The 17427-nt window shown below is 37.1% G+C and overlaps 1 long non-coding RNA gene across 2 annotated transcripts in view; it reads left to right on the forward strand.

Annotated features, from left to right (window-relative positions):
• Nucleotides 1-17427, forward strand: part of LOC308059358 — a 186677-nt gene that overhangs the window by 60745 nt on the left and 108505 nt on the right. For both annotated transcript variants that reach the window (XR_013926214.1, XR_013926215.1), the window contains exon 1: nt 1-17427. This exon is cut by the window's left edge and continues 60745 nt beyond it; it is cut by the window's right edge. This is a non-coding gene — a long non-coding RNA (uncharacterized lncRNA).

The following is a 17427-nucleotide window of genomic DNA, read 5'->3' on the forward strand; positions in this document are numbered from 1 at the left end:
TACAGAGGAGGACTTAACTGACAAGCTTGGTGCCTTCAACTATTCTCTGACTCTACAACTAAGGAATTATTTCTGAGGTTAGACGCATTACAGGCTTTCTGTTATTCATACTGCTTATTTAAAGTGAGCCATTATTTTCAGAACTTGTAAAATTTAACAGTGTTTAAAATTTGACTACTTGCAGAAGCTCCGCAAGCTCCTTAGTAAGACTGTCAGGTTAGCAGGACAAGGCGGATAGAGCCTAGGCCGAATAAGATATTTCAGCTCTTCAAATAAGGGGAGAATACTTGGTGGGGAAAGTCATTACACAAGGAATGCAATGACAAAACAGCACACTATTCCAGGGTAGTACTGGACATTTCACAGGATCATAAAAATCTTGGCTTCCATTCCTTAAGGGCCTTTAAGCAGCTGAGTGATCCAACCACATTCAAGTGCTTAGCGGAACAAGTGCTTTCTTAGTGTTACATTAGGTTTTGTAAATCTAACATATAAAACTACATGACATACATTAAAAAAAATAAAATATTGTATTTCTTTTTATTTGGGCAGAGAACTGTATTCTTCTGTAACTGATGGAATGATCAGAGACTTTACAACTGTACAAATACTGCCTGGCTTCAGAGAAAATAACTGTTTGGATGCGTAGTTTTAGTGTGGGCTCCTCTCAGGAAAGATTTGGAGATTATTGAATTATAAAAATTAGGGCTTTTTAAACTTGAATAGAAAATCATTCTGCTTTTCAGTCACAGTGAAAAATATTAATGTGTTTGCTCCAGGTTTTTATTTGGCTTTTTTAATCTTTTAAAAGTCTAGGCTGATTATTCATGTTGCTCACAGCAAATCTCCATAAAGTAGCAAAATCACTAGGAAAAACTGATTTTGAATTTAAATGCTCCTTATTCTAATGTGAGCATTATCTGGTCCTGGAAACGAGTTATAGCATGACAGATGTTTTTTTGGTCAGTTGATCCAAATTTGGAAGATAGGATTTGATAACAGTTTAGTTAGACCAGTTTACTAATCAGTTATGGACAATGGCACCTCTGTTTAATGTGAAGTCTAGAGAAGGTAATGTGTGGTGGGGTTTTTATTCGTATTTAGGATATTAGATAAGCAGAATGGATTTCATGATGGCAAACCAGAAGACAAGAAGTATGCCTGCACATGCCATGTTTATTCCAATTCAACCTTTAAGAGCTTGCTTTAAAAATCTTAGATTTGTAGTTCTATCACAATTCCTTTAAAGTGGGGGAAGGGTAAGCAAGGTATGAACTTAACAGTATTTACATTTGAAGACTAAGCAATTTCTGAAGAGTGTGGTAGGAACTAGTTATTGCAAGAACTATTATTTAGTTTAATTGATCCCAGCTGGGCTTGGAAGAGATTCTGGCCAAAAGCATGCAAATGCTTGCCAAAAGCCTGTCATATTTGATAGCTCACACTGCTATGAACTTGGCTAAGAGAGGTCAGACACATAGCGAAAACTAAGCTCTCCTCTGCTGTATCCAGGCTAGCTTAAAAATGCAGATATGTTGCCAGCTGACTAGCAAGCCTTTCTCCTTTCAACCTTGTTTTAAGAGGCCCCCAATTTCTTGGAAGTGGGGGAGTGTAACACTGCGAAGCAATGGGAAGATGTTCCACACATGGAGCGATGGGCAGACACAGCTGCTCTAGGATCCTCTGGGCATCTGTTTTCATTAAAACTTCACTTGTGCATTTGACCTATCAGCTGGATTCAGAACATGTCACTGGTAAAGGTACACAGTGTTTGTAACACCACTAATGAATCAACCTTGCTTTAAAAATCTCCCTCTGTCAGAAATATTTTTCTTCTTCTTCTTCTCCTCTTTAGGATACCTCCCCCTAAGGCTTTTGCTAACTTTGCAAAAGATTAGAAAAGTTTGAGTAACATAATTTAAGCCAAACCATTGCAACAAATATCATATATTTATTACAGGAGCAGGCACAATAAATCTGATTAATTTCACATTGCTTTCCTTCCTTGATAGCTACCGAAATAATTTAGGATAGAACAATAATTTTAAAGAAAGAAGAAACATCTAATTAAGGGCAATCAATTTTTGAATCAACTGTGCCTTTCCTCTTCAACTCACTTAGCAAGTATAATTATTTATGTTGTTTGAAAGAGCGAAGCAGGAACCTCTTTCTTTGTGGAGATCTATACACTAGGTTTCCTCTGTCCATTTTCTCTGTTGGACCATAACCACCCTGGTGGAACCCTCTCAGCCTCTCCAGAGAAGCAGTTCCACTTTGCCTAAATAATTAAATATTCCTTGGACCGGAGGACTGGAACCTCTACAAAGGGCTTATTTTTTCCCTTCTTTATTCTTTGTTTCCCTCTTACTCAGTGAATATTTAATTACAAAGTGGAAAAGTCCAATAGGAGAGATGAAGTCAGGGAAGATCCTCTAGGTCAGGGGAACTGGCTTTCAAACAACAATGTCCCACTGGATTGAAGCACAATTATCCTTCCATAGCTGAAGAACTGGCTGATTTAACCCAAAGCACTGTCATTCTGTTTTTCAGAATAAAGACTTTCAAGGAGCACTCTTGGTAAAAATTAAACAGCTAATATGAACATGATCTCGAAACTTATAAAATACATGTTACATGGGTTCATTACTATTAAATCTGGCAAGTAAGAACACAGTGTAAGAAAGTGGGAGTTTTACCTACCATAGGGAATAAGTAATGGGTATGGAGGTTCAGGAGTCCACTCAAGGGATGTGAATCATCTAGGCCACTCACTGATTGCAGTCAAAGCTTGCTGCTATCTGAAGTTCTTACTGAATCAAAAATAAACTATAAACCTCTGTCCAGCTCCTGTGAAAAAAAATATGTAGTATCTTTGTTATTTTTAGATGGCATTATTACCAGAGAGGCAGTCTAGGCAGTTGCAGAGAACTTCCCTCTGGGTCTTCTCTCAGTTGTTTTCAGAATCCACCAAGGATTCATTGCAACATGCTATGACACTGTTCCTGCTGCTGTTGGTAATGGATTAAGAGTAGTACGGAGCATTATGAATTTAGGGAGAGTGAATGGCAGGGTAGGTGCTAGATGCTGTGCTCACAGAACTGGGGGGGCAGCAAAAGCAGAAGCAAGAAAAAGCCAACAAATGAGCACTCCAGTGTTAAAACACTGAAGAATCAGATTTGTAAAAGAAAAAAGGGTCATTATATTTATAAACTCAACAGTCATTTGACTCATCTAACAGCTCAAGCTACTGAAAAGATCTACTTCACACTGGCCACATTCAGGCATTAAAACCTTGGATGTTTGTGACAATTATGCTAACTTGAAACCAGCTATGTAGCACAACCCTCTTGCCATCCTTCTTGCCTTGCAAACCCACCGTCCAGGTGTTAATTTTACAGTGAAAGACTGAAATGTCATGATTATCTTACAGCATTTCTCTTTAACAGCACCTAGTTAAGTAGAGGGAACATATTTCAAAGAGGAATTATGATCTGGGCACAGACCAAAATCAGTAACATTTATTTGTTAGCAACTTTATTGTCTAAGCAGAGAAAGACACTGTGATGGAAACACTGGGAGGTCAAAGTTCAAAATCAGGTACTCTAATGGTTTTGGGAGTCAGATACTAGAAATGGATATTTAGATGCTAGATGAAGGTGTTTATAATTGAATCAAGTTCCCCTATAGAGTACAGCACCTTTTTGAGTTGGTCAAGTGTAGAAGGGTGACCCATGATAATGAAGAGAGGCGAAGCAAGGGCTGACCTAAAGCTTGGACTAAAATGGTGTGATGGGGGTGGCTGGGCAGAGCCAGGCAGAGATACAACACTGATTATTTCATATCCTCACATACACTGCATGGCTTGCAATTGTGCCTAATCTAGTCTAGTTCAGGCTTTCAATACTGTGGGTCCCTGAGCATCTGTCCATTTCTGTAGTTTCCTGGACTGAGGTAAAGAATGAAAAGCAGCGCAGATCCAGTTCAGGCACACAAGAAAAGACCATGACGTTGTGAGACATTTTTGTGTGGTGTTAATGGTAGGAATTCAGTGGGCTAATGTCCTGCTGGCATTAGCAACACTCATGGTTGCTTTAGGCTACACCAGTAGCTTATACCAACTTCTCTCAGGCACCAAGTAAAAAAAAGTAAGCATACTTAAGATAGTTGTCACCACGTCCTGTTTAACTTGGGCAGCCTCTTGGCATTTCTGCCTTGGCTCATAGTCATGGTTGTAGGCAGAATGATTGCAACTGTTTTAGATGACAAAGTATTTCTCATGTAGGGAGCTCATTTCATGACTAACGATGTTTAACTTTAAGAGAAGCTGAAGTTTGCAGTAGTACCACTTTTTGGACAAAAAAATAGTAAGTAGATTTTTGAACAAAACTTACCATCTTTGGAAAGTTCAATTGAATGATAATTTGGTCTAGCTTTTCAACAAAAATCCAGAGACCACAAATTCTTTTGCAGTTTCTACTTTGGTTTTGAATCTGCTTACAGAAAGAATACCATTAATTATCAAGAATACCATTTTGGAAATCAATTTAAAAAAAACCCGTCTTTCCTTCTGTTTTAGAAAATTGACATTAAATCAGTTTTGTATAGAACAGAGATAATGATGATGTAAATAATTATACAGAATTCAGTGCATAGAACTGATACTTAGAACAAACAGGTATGTTTTGAATAACACTGTTTAAAGAATGTTAATTAATAGAAAATGAATTTAATGTTTAACTCTCCTACCCTATATATTACTAAAATTTCTTGTGGTCCTCAGTGCTTAGAAAGATAAGCAGTAAAATGCTGCAAATATTGTCATAGTGCAGCAGAGTCAGAATTACAGCTTGTTGATTCCAACCCTGGAAAAAGTCAAGAAAAGCTGAGCCTGCACCTAGACTTGCACTGATATCAAAGGTGACACCTTTCTACTTTAGCGACATCAGGGCTGTGTTCGAAGTAAATATTGTGGTACCTTACACATACTGTTCTCTAGAAAAATTTAGTCTTGTAGTCTTGAACCAGCCAGATACTAGAAACAATACCAAACTTCAGCTAACTGCACTTCAGTTAGAAAGGGCTGCACATGGACTTTCACATTCCCTGAGGAGCACAACCAATGTGATGACTGTCAAGGAAAAGTAAAAGGAAGCTGCTTTGTTATACATGCTAGTTATCAGCTTACAGAAAAAAAAAGTAAATTATTAATAAATAGCAAATTAATTCTCCTTCAAGTGGGAGGTAGATTAAAGCTACTGAGGAGCATCCACCGCAGTAGTTATGTTGCTTTGGGAGGATAATGCGACAATTCATTAAGGTCAGTTAGAGAAAGGAGGCCATGCTATTCTTGACATTTACCTTAAATTGTTGTTCAAATGTCAATCCTTTTTTGCTGTAGTCTCTGTATAACAGAGGAAGAGTTCATTAAGGCTTAAAGTGTAAAGGTAGTGTACACTACTTAATGCAAAAGGAAATCTATTTTTCTTAAGTATTCTATATAAATGTTACAAATTAAGACTATTTTATATGGTTTTCTAAAAAAAAAAAAAAAAGGAAGAAACAAAATGTTCCTCAGACAACTGTACTTTAACAGCTTCAGAGCTTTTACACATAGTTCTTATCTTCAGGACCACACCATGCCAGTGAAGTGCAGATGTGACAACAGAAGAGAGCTGCAGAAGAAACTCATGAGCTGCAGTTGCCTGAGGCAGGTACAGGCATGGGGGATGGATAAAGCCAGATGCCCACTGGTGTAGGGATACCGAGTGAGGGTTGCTACAAGTCCAGGAAAATCTGTGAGGACAGCTTTTTTGTCTGTGTGCACATGTAGTGCTTTAAGCATGCTGGAACCAGTGACTTGCTTCTTTAACAGGGCCTCTGTTGAAGGGAGAAGGCAACTGATGATATTCACAAAACTTGTCATAACTTTACTTCTTAGAAGGATTTTTACACCTTGCATAACTCCTCGAGGAGCAAGGTTGTGCATAGCATGAATACAGAGAGTAAAACCATGTCCATACTAGGTTGTTGGACGACTACCCTGTCCATTGGTTTATGCTTTAGCAATTACTCCAACTCTACCACAAAAAAAATTTTCTTTTTAATTGTATAGCCCTGTCCTCTAATGATAAATATCAGTTTTCATTCTTTTGTCTTACTTCAGTGGTCACTGTTAACCATCAATAGCATGTAAATAAAGCAGACCATCTTGCATGTGTTGTCTGCTAGAAAATAATAGTTTACACTACATTAAAAGTAATAATGTAGTCTGACAATGAATTAAACTGACCTTGTGGATCATAGTCTGACCTTTTGTTTTACATAGACAACATCAGTGTTGTCAATTACAGATTAATTTTCATTTTTCTATATTCCCTTCTCTCAGCTCCAGGGCAATAGCTTGAAGTAGTATAGAGGGTTTTTCTTTACTACTACTCACTTTGTAATTTTTGCTTTCCTCCTCTTTCTTTTATGTCTCTTGTTTGGCTTTTTAATCCTGTCACTCAATTTTTTCCTCTTTCAATGGCACTTGAAAGATATTAAATTTCAATAATGTTAATAATTTTAATGATTGATATTTTAATGACATGTGTTCTTCCTTTCATTTCAGTTCAGAGACTGAATGTTGGAAATCATGACCAAAGAACAGAGTTGCGTGAGAAGTTAGCTACCACTGGTTTAATATTCGCCTAACAGGTGAACAAAAAACTTAATCTGAATTTTCCATCTGGGTGTTTTATCTTTCTGTGGTCTCTTTCCAATGAAATTGCACCCTTTTCCTTTCTGTGGCCTTCATATCAGCCTTTGCAACTTCTAACCAATGGATGAAGGAAACTCTTACTTCTTCAAACAGCTCTCCCTATTTTAAGAACCTACATATTCTTAAACTAAATATTTCCTAAAATACAAGCTGAAAAGACCACTTGCCTATGAAATGCTGCTGGAGGTGTTTTCAGAACTGGAATTACAAAGCCTGGGTCCAACTAGACCTTCTCTCTGTCTTGCCTCAGGTGTTCAGGGGTGTCAGCAGAGCCCTTCCACAAAGCACAGCCATGAAGTCCAAAGGCAGAACACTAACCTAGGCCATATGAATTCTATTCAAAAGTTTGAAAGATAAATATATTTCTTTAACCAGGATTTTAAGCTAAAATGTTAAAACTGAAAAGGTCAACTATGAAAAGGTGCTGGCCTTACATTACAGTAATGTAAAAACTCAATTACTTTAATAGCTGTAGTACTTGAACAAATTCAGCTATATTAAATTATATTTTCTTTCCTGTTTTCTTGATGGTATGCACTATTACGAACTTCAGCTATATAGCTATTAAATAAAGATATTTTTCACTGTTCAGGTATGAGTGTTTAAATGGTGCTAAATTTCCAGGTACATAGATGAGCTAATTAAAATTTTAAAAAGTTTTTATTCTAATGGTAATACATTCTGAATCAATTCACAGTTCAATTTCTGAACTGGTTTGTAAAATTTTGCTTGAGTACTTCCAGGCACTTGAAAAAACCATGGTTCAGTAAAGTCCATAGTGTTCTTTTTCTGAACCTCATAAGTTAACCTCAGCATTATTAATTTAGCAATAAACTTTTGTAAGAACTGCAATTTCATTTGACAGTATAGTTTGCAATTTTATAGGCAAACCAGACATTAAAATTCAAATAGCTTCTGGTTTTATGGAAAATGGCAGAAAAAACAAGGGTTTTTTTTTGACCCAGTTACTTCTGACTTCAAGTCAAGATGGGTAGGCATTAGGATTGTTGAAAATCAGAATTAGCTGACATCAATTAATATTTGACATCAGTTATAGGTTAAAACTGCTCATAGGATGATAAACAGTCTGGTTTTGCAATGGATATTTTAGTTCACTGGATGCAAAGACAAGTAAAGGAAGCTCCAATATACTTATTGCCTTGTACGCTTGCTGTCCTCTGTGGCCACCCCAATGCTGTAGTACCTAAAGGGGTCAATTGGAAGAATCTTTTCTGAGCATCTCTGTCTGATTCTCTGTATCTACAGCAAGGAGCCAAGTATCAATTTTGCTCAGAACTACTTGGAGTACATGGCTTACTTATAATTTATGACTTCTTATTTCAAGACCAAGCATCTTAATTGTGGATATGTTTATTTATTTCCATTTTATTATCTACTATTTTTTTATTCTTTTGTTGTTGTTGTTGTTGCTAAATACTGGACAAAGTTAATTTCAAGTATTGGGTTACATCTTTTTTGTTTGTAGGTATTAATTTTTTTCTTTCAAACTCTGTTTACTTTAAAACTAATTGCACGTTACTTTTAAAGCCTAGATTCCTTCTCAGCAATCAGAAGCTTTTTCAAACAACTTCTTTTTTTTCTGTTGCTGCATAAGAAAGAAAAAATTACGTTTACTTTTGTAATAGCACCAGGTAGTAGTACTGTAAAACTTGAAAAGCATTGCCAGGTCTTCCAGCTGTACTTCCCCCCATTAGTCTTACTGATCCTCCTATTCTGCTCCTTCACCTCTCAGATAACTAGTGATGTTTCTAAATTACTCTTTTATCAGCAGGGATAATCTTTTTACATCAGCTTTGTGGCTTCCCATTCAGCCCAAGACGTGTTTGCCTCAAATATAAACAAATCCAAATTTTGTGGTACACTTTGTCCACACAAACTGACGTAGCTTTTTGGATAGGTATGACACCACTGCAGATCAGCACTGTTAGTACCAGACATTTTCTTAATCTTTTTGACTCATGTCTTGACGTTTTACTTGACGTCCAATATTTATTCTGCCACTTCAAAGTCCTCATAATGCAAAGGAATATCTCAGATTCCTGCACAATTTATCTAATATGCCTTATCCACAAAGGAAAAATAGTTTTATACTGCTGTAGCAGCCTGTGGGAGACTTTTCAGCTTCTGGTGACTCACCAGCTCATGATCAGTTTTGCAGCTCCGACAGTGTTGAGGTTGCTGTAGAGGTTGGATATGGAATGAGGGGATGAAGCCAAATGGTGTTGGTAAGCCTGTGCTGGTTAGGAGGGAGCTGCTTGTCCAGCAGAATGGTGAGGTACTTGGGACATCCCCGTGACCACTTGTTCACTGTGACGCATCCCCAGAGCTCCTGACATGACATGGGCTTTGTGGTCTCTGGACACAGGCAGCTCTCAGAAGGGCTCCTCAAGCGGTCCAAGACACCACTATGAAAGTTAAGAGAGAATCTCCATTAAAGAAGTTCAGGTGAAGGGTACTGCTGTCTAGCAGCCAGAAGCCAGGCTTTCCAGATATGTGTGCTTTTACCTTAGTAAAGTCCTGAAGTTGACAGTTTTATTTTTAAGTGCAAAGCAAATATCCACTCAGAACAGTGAATGTTTCTTTATTAAGATTAAGCTGTTTGCAATTATGAGAAAGTAAATACTGATTTTAGAAAATACACACTGCTAATTTCCACCTGCATCTGATTCAGCTGTGTGCCAAATACCTGGGTTTCAGCACCTACATATTTCCAGGATGTTTTTCAGAAGGCAAATGAAAGTTAATTTTAAATACATTATAAAAACAACAGGTGTTTGGGATTATTTTCATTTACGTTCATGCCACTGCTACAGGTTAAATAAGGAGATTGGTGAGAAAAGTGTATGGACAGCAGTTAGGGAAAAAAGGGGCAAAGTTTTTATGAATTTTATTATCACATCAACATTATATTTAATGAGAGTTTTAGTCATATCTATAAATATTTAATAATATAATAAAGTTTCATAATAATTACATCATGTGTGACAAAGTTTTTTTCTTTAGTCAAACTTGGAATGGGAATTTAATAGTAAAGACATGAAATCAATTTGCACCTTATGCCACACTTTTTTGTACAATTAGATTATCTGTTGTTACTAGTAACATGCCATATGTGTTTAATACTATAAATTGGCTTACACTCCTTTTTGGAAAGTCAAATGCCAATTTGTCTTCCAGAAGGTATCAAGTGTGGCTCGTAATGGTGTTTCTCACAGGTGATGAAATGAAGCATGGAAGGTTTTGCTAGAAGATACACAAGTGTTTTCCATGCAACTGGAAACACGATGTGACTGCAGCCCTCCAATGTATTTTGACCTAATAGATGGGAAAAGGTGTCTGGTGTTCAGATATCTTTGCTCCTGGCTGTGTTTCCTCCTAATGGGAGACCTTCCCCTGAATGGAATAGGGTTGGCTGCAGAGGTATGTGTAGAAAAACTGTTGAGAATTTAGTCAGAAGTTTGAGAAATTGTTCACCACCTCTAATGGCAAGTGATACTCTACATGTGCATAGAAGGAAAAATAAAATCTCACAATAAATGTGTGATTTTCATAAACCAAGATGCATTAGTTGAGAAAACACATTGAACGTGTTTTTATGTATAGTTTCATACATCTTGAATTTGGAGTTTATTATGACTTGCAGATTTAATGTTACCTGGTCTTTTTATCATTTTACTTTCCAGAATTGAATGAAGGAGTTTTGTTTTATAAACGAAGCATATCTCAAGCTTGATTGTATTAGAAGTATTTATTACCCTTGAGGTTTAAATCAACAACCCCGCTCCCCCAGTGTAATGATATAGCATAAAACCCTTGCAGAAATGCTGTATTTGGCTTTTTTTCCTCTATCTACACACAGGTTTAGGCTATCAAATGTAAGAACAGGATCTAGAATCTAAGTATGTTAGCCAGATGAAACATGGTGGGGAGTTGAGTCTTGTTATCATTTAGATATAAACCCAAGTTATAAAGATGGTTCCTAATTCTTATTGATTAAAAAAATAGCCTTCCAGGTGACAGAACCACTTCTGTGTCTTGTTTCTATATTGATGCACTGTCTGACACTCCGTCTGTACTGCTGCTGCCAGTCATGCCTCAGGGAAACTTTGAGTTCAGAGAACAAGTTGTCCTGTGTTGGTAAGCAACCGAGTTTGATTATACAACAATTTGTGCACGTAATCAATGGAGAAAGTCTCCATAAACCTGAGTTTCCTTGCTAGACAAGTAACTCATTCCAGCATTGAGCCAAAAATCAAGTCGATGTGGAAATGTGGAAATGTGGACTGGAGGACGAGCTTGATCTTTAGCTCATGACTGCAGATATCTGTATGAAGTGTGACAGTATCATGATGCGGAGATAAAAGTACCAAATACTCAAAAATCAGAACACAACACTCCATTACCAGTTATAGAGCAATACAAATTAATCTACAGCATTAAAAATTCAAAAGGTTACACTCTGCTGGGAAATAACACCTCTATTTTTTATCAGAAAAAAGAGGGAAACTCAACATCCAATTGACATTATTCCAAAGCATTTTAACATTTCAAGAAAGAACTCATTTTGTACAAGACTTTCCAAAGAAACTTGTATTTGGTAGTAAGAGGAAATGAAAAGCCTTCATTCCACAGCCAAATTCTCTTCTGTTTTGCCATGTTACCTCATAGAAGAATGCATGGCTCTGGGAAACCCAGCTTAGAAAAACCTTCCTATTGGCTTGTTGTTACGGAAGATTGCAGGATATTATGAGCTTTTTGTGCAGATTAATTCATTGTTTGCAATGAGAAAAGGGAATTTTCAATAGTACAAACTGAAGCTGAAACAAGAAGTAACACAACTCTAATAAGACTGACAGATGTTACATTAAAACTGTAATCAGACATCTAAGTGTCAGTTGAGGATTTGAGTCTTTTCTACCTTAAATAGATGTTTTAAATTTCATCTGACTCTTACAGGCTCATTTTTCACGTAGGCCATCAGCAATACAGCTTAAAATTCCTAGTCTGTTTTGGAGTACAGTGCTGCCAGAAAATGAGAATAAAGTTTGTTTTTTTTAAAAAAAAAAAGTTTACAACTGGTGCAAAGAAAAGGAGGGCATGTAATAAAAAGAAAATAATTTGCTAAGCCATACTTTGGTATCCTTAGTTGCATAGGTTAAATGGTGGGAGACCAATAAATGTGAGAGGAATCAAAGGTTACAGAAAACCAGAACTGCCATAGCTGAGTCTGTGGCACAGCTGGTTGGCGCTTTCAGCTGTTAGCCAGCTGGTGGTTTGAGCCCACAGGGATGGCTTTGCACCTTTCCTCTGCCCATGGCAGGGCTATTGGAACGAGATGACCATTTTTAAGGTCCCTTCCCACCCAACCGGTTCTATGAAACTATGAAAAAGGATAACTAGACTACATAATGGATGAGTCCACAGCCAGTACTCCCAGTTCAGGTGCCATACAGGCTGCCATGCAGGGTTGTTGGGTTACTGGTGAGGACAATGGCCCACACAATCTCTTACCTGTGTACTGTGGGAAATTGCTTCTATTTTGTGTAGCATGGAGAAGATGCTCTGGAAACCCCAGCTGGCAGACAGCTATAAAACAGCTTTAAAGTCGTTCTAACTTGTGGAAGAGCATCAGTTTTACACAGCCATAAAAAATCTGGAGAAAACAAGAGTAGCAAAAAGCTGTATTTCTCTTTCCCTAATGGGACACAGTAACCTAAGGGAATGTTTGGCCAGTGCCACAAATCACTGTCTAGGGTTTAAATCAGGGAAATTATGTAAGCAGACATTTGCTTCATATTCCTTGTCCCTTCAAATTTAATGTGAATGGAACCTTCCATTTTTGACCAATTTCAGATCTTATGAAGAATTTTAATTAACTATCTCCTGTGTGATTGAACCTCTATTTCTCTGCCTTATCACTTGAAACATAATTTGCTTCTCAAAGTTATTCAACTTTAAAAATTTTTAGAACCACCATCCAAAATTAATGGGTATGCACTCATGTGGAAGATGCAGGTCTTGTGTGTCTGAAGGTATTCAGTATTAGAATATCTGCTACTGTGTTTACTTTGCTTAAAACACAGATGTCCTTCAAGAAATCTTATAATTTTTTTAAATCATTATGGTTACTCTGGCTTTTATACTTGATTTTTCAAAGCAAACTTACTGCTCAAGACTAGGGTATTACAAAAGTGATGAAATTGTCATGGCAAGAACATCACATTGATGATAATCTCATTCTCTCTCCTGAGGAAATGCTATTTGAAGATAATGCAATACATGAATACTGAGATAAGTCATTATTCATTGTTGGAAGCCTGACCAAAGGATTTAGTACCGCTTACTACTATAACCATTTTTATGGAAGCATTTTTTCAAAGAAGGAAATAATCCTTACCTCCAGCCTAAACTGGGGGCTACTGGTTACTACTGACTTCACACATAATGTCTTTTACTTGAATTTATTGATGTAGGCAAGTTCCTACATCACTTTATACTTACCGAGTGACTTTTTTTCTTCAGATTTGCTAAGAAAGGGGACTTGCTGTATAGTCTGGGGAGAAAAAGCAGTGACAGCATTTGAAAAAAAGCAGACAACCTCTTTATGTCATTGTTCTAGAAAAGTTTTCCACTAATTCGTATTTTTCACTTCATAGTGACAGGTAATTAATTGAAAATGTTGATGTAAGCCACAGAAATTAATCCTTCTATTTAATGTATGCATTCTCAGTCAGATAAAACACTATCTGTAAAGGAGAGAAAATAATCATACTTCCCTATAACGTTATTTTAATCTTTTCAGGCTTATATAAATGCCCTTGTCCTTTCTCATATTCTTCATCGTTAATTTCCACATTTGTTTCTGTGGAATTAATGACTTCATATAATTTTGTTAAGAGACATCTCAGTGTACTCTGTAAAAATTTCAACCTGACCCAATATGTGTTGCCATCAACAAAAAATTTAATCACTTGCTCAAGTAGAATGTAGGACAAGTCAGTATTCTGCACTGAATCTCAAATTATCTGGAAAATTAAAACCGTAGTTTTTTAATATAGTTCATAGTTGCCCTGGAAACATAAAAATGATCCTGTTTTAGTTGATTATATCTGAAAAGGACCTTTATGGTCATCTGTAGTATGCTTTTCTATCTGCCCAGACTTTTCAGAACTGTAAACTGCTAATAGATTGTTTTGGATGGGTCTGCTAAGATGAGTTTGAAAGGTATTGATTCCTTTTTAAATTTTCAAATTTTATTTCAATTTCTCTGGTACAAGTTACAATTTGAAAGAAAAATATTGAAAAATAAGTTTTTAATTGAAAAACTGAAGATATAGGAAGTACTGACTGTTGAAGAACTTCACCATCAAGTTTCTGGAATTGTGACATTTCAACCAGTTGATCAGGCTTTATTTTAACAGATGTATGAGAAGTTTCATTTTAAAATTCCTGATCACTCTTAAATTAAATGTTTAGCTAATCTTGTTTAACACAGAATAATGATGATGGCTAACACATCATGTCGTCATTATCATAATTGGATAGTATCTCCTTACCCTTTATAGAAGTGGACTAAACTACGCAAGTTTTGCATTTCCAAAATCTTTCCCAGCTTTACTAAGCCATTAAACTGTCATTGCAGTGTTATTTTTTTCAGTTTTAGACAGATTTTTGGAAAAAAGAATAATTCTGAATGTTGGTGGGATTTTCATGATGCATAAAGAAAATACACACATTTTGTTGCAAAACATGGGAAAACTTCAAACCCTTAATGCCATCAGGGTGTGGTGGAAAGGCTGGGAGGAAGAACAGGAGATGGGGTATGACTACAAGCAATGACAGGGACTCATGGGACTCTCTCCTGGGTCTTCTGAAATATAGTCATCTTATCAGGGATGCTACAAACCCCCATTTTTTCTTCCTTCATGGCACTTGGGGAAGAGGTAGCTAATGAGATTGTTTCTCATCCCTGGCAGAGTGGGGAGAAGAACCAATTCCTCTGTCTCATTTATCTGGAGAATTTTCCTCTCCCTACCTCTCTCACCAATGTGGCTGATGTTTTGGGTTTTTTTTTCTGAGTCTGCGGGATGTTTTGAGGGTGATATATATCTCTGTATGTCTTCCTGTTGAGCACAGAAAAAAAGATACCATTGCAACAGAGTCATGGCCTTGATTTTTGTCCCATAAGTGCCAAGGACAGGCTGAGTTTCAGTGCAGACTGTGCAGGTGACCTGCTCATAGGCTTCCAGTGGCTGGGTTGCACTGGTGCTGAACTGGTAGAAGGTGGATCACACTTCAGTTTTCACTTGTGACTCTTAAGTGCTTTCTGGAGCTGTTATCTGGTTTTGTGGCATTGCAACCTGTGTGAAACACCCAAATTAAAAGGTTGATAAGTTTCATTTTATCTTTGGATAGAAAAAGAGCAGGTAACTTTTAGTGGGAAGGCAGAAGGCATAGTAGCCTCCTCTTAGATGAGTCAATTCTTTTCAGCTTTTCCATTTTAGTGCTTCAGCGTTAACATTCTCTGCATGGAACTGAATATTAAGATATGAGTAAAGTGAAATAAGCAAACTGTGAAGCTCATATTAGTTTCATCATTGGAAAGAATTAAAATGAATAAGAGTTGTGACGTGAGGTAAGTCTAACTACAGATTCAGCAAAGCCACCAAGAGATTTATAAAATTGCTGTTAAAATCTACCTTTCTGTTTGGTATTGACTAAGACTGTATGCTTTGTAGCAAAGCTAGTGATTCTTTTTTTCTTTCTTTTCTTTTTCCTTTTTTTTTTTTTTTTTTTTTTTAGAAAGGTCCTATCTTGCTATAAGAATAATGCTTTCTAAAAACCAGGAATTCTAGCCCTGACCAGTCAGATATATACCAGCTAATGCAGACAGGCCTGGAGTGACGGGACATCATTAAAGACAGTTACAGAACAGGTAGAGGACAGACAAAATGAGATGATGGACTGTCACAAGAAGATTATATAATCAGATTTTGTTAAAGGAGAATGTATTTAAAGCCACTTTCTGAAAACCAAGGGTAGACAATGTCTTCAGTATGCTATTAAAATACCATAGGATCTATAAAAGCATGACAAGTGTATAGTGTACAGTTTGTTGGTCACATCACATTTTCTGGCCAGTTTTTGCCCTGATCTGTTCTCTTTCAGAAAAAGAAAGCTGCTAGAAAGGCATAGGAGCAGGAATGCATACCCTAAAATGGACCTTAATGCACAGAATACTGCCTTAGTTGCATGTGGACTTTAATCATAGCAACATTATTCTAATGTAAAAGCCAATATGGAAAGCATCAGAGAGAGAATAGGTATTTCTTACACTTCAGCTTCCAGCTACGTATCCACATGTTGCACTATGGGTAGCTGGAAACAGACAGGGTGGTAAATCCTAAGTCAAAGAAATTTATTTGGCTTAGTTACAAACAGGAAAGAGTGTTGTAGCCTTGCTGTTCCCTTTTTTGTTTGGGATTGTTTTTTTTGTTTTTTTCATTCCTTTCCCCTCCCCCGCCCCTTACCCAGGTTTTTGAAACCTATGTTTTTTAAGCCTCAGATTTCAAATAAAGCCCTTCCTGTTAGAGCAAGGGCTATTAATAAAAGCGAGATACCTTTATACATTCTGACAGTGATAGGTCGCTGTGCATCAGTGCCACTTGCAGCCTTGGTACATATGAGGGTTTGATCTTTGATTATTGTGCAGCCAGTTTACACTAGTCCCCCAGTTGACAAAAATCCTAGAGATGGATCATTCACCCTTACCCTCAGTGTTACTGAACCGGATTGAAGTAAACCTTTGTCATTGCTGGAGGGAAGAAAAAAAAAAAAATAAAAAGGAAAAGAAAAAAGAGAATGAAGTTCTGACTTTTCACATCATCTCAAAGAAGAATCTGTATTCATTAAAAGTAACATGTCCAGAGAATGCCAAGAGTCCTCATGCTTCTAGCTACTTGACTTTCTGTAACTTTGACTTTTATCTAACTTTTAGTTCTCGTATCTATACTTGGTTTCGGTAGGTGTCCTGTATACTAAAAAAAAAAAAATAAAAATCCATCCAGCATGCCTTGGTATATAGTCAGAGCCACTACTAGTGAAAGACAACACTGATGACAGGGAAGAAGAAGGTTAAAATTAAAAAATCTTGCAGGCAGGAACAAAGGTATGAGCATTTGCTTTGAACCCGGGAGCCTCACAAGCGACCATGCCAGTGCATCCCAGGTGTGGGCCACATGAGCTGGGGAAGGAATGCGGCTGTGAGAAGTGTGATGACAGGTCCAAGTCTGTTCTGCATTCGTCCCAGCATGCACTGGTGCGTCTGTTATGCATTTACAAAAGGTTTGCCTTATTCTTGCTTTCTCTTTTCCTTGGTAGAGCTATTTAAATAAATTCAAGCAAATATTGAAACCATTATCACAACAGCAGCACAGAAACTCTTTGAAAGAAGGAGATGGATGTGGTCTTGACCATAAAGTAGTAGCACTAACTCTCCCTTAGAGCTGCTATAATGGCACTGCCCCGGTCTCCGTGTGAATTTTCTGTCTTCAAGCAAAAATGAGCAACAAAGCAATGACTTGACAGTTCACTTGTGTGTGCTAGGATAAGGCACTCCTGAAAAAAACCCCACATGTCAAAGGCTC

This window comes from Falco punctatus, assembly GCF_963210335.1.
Source record: "Falco punctatus genome assembly, chromosome: 2".
NCBI lineage: Eukaryota > Metazoa > Chordata > Aves > Falconiformes > Falconidae > Falco > Falco punctatus.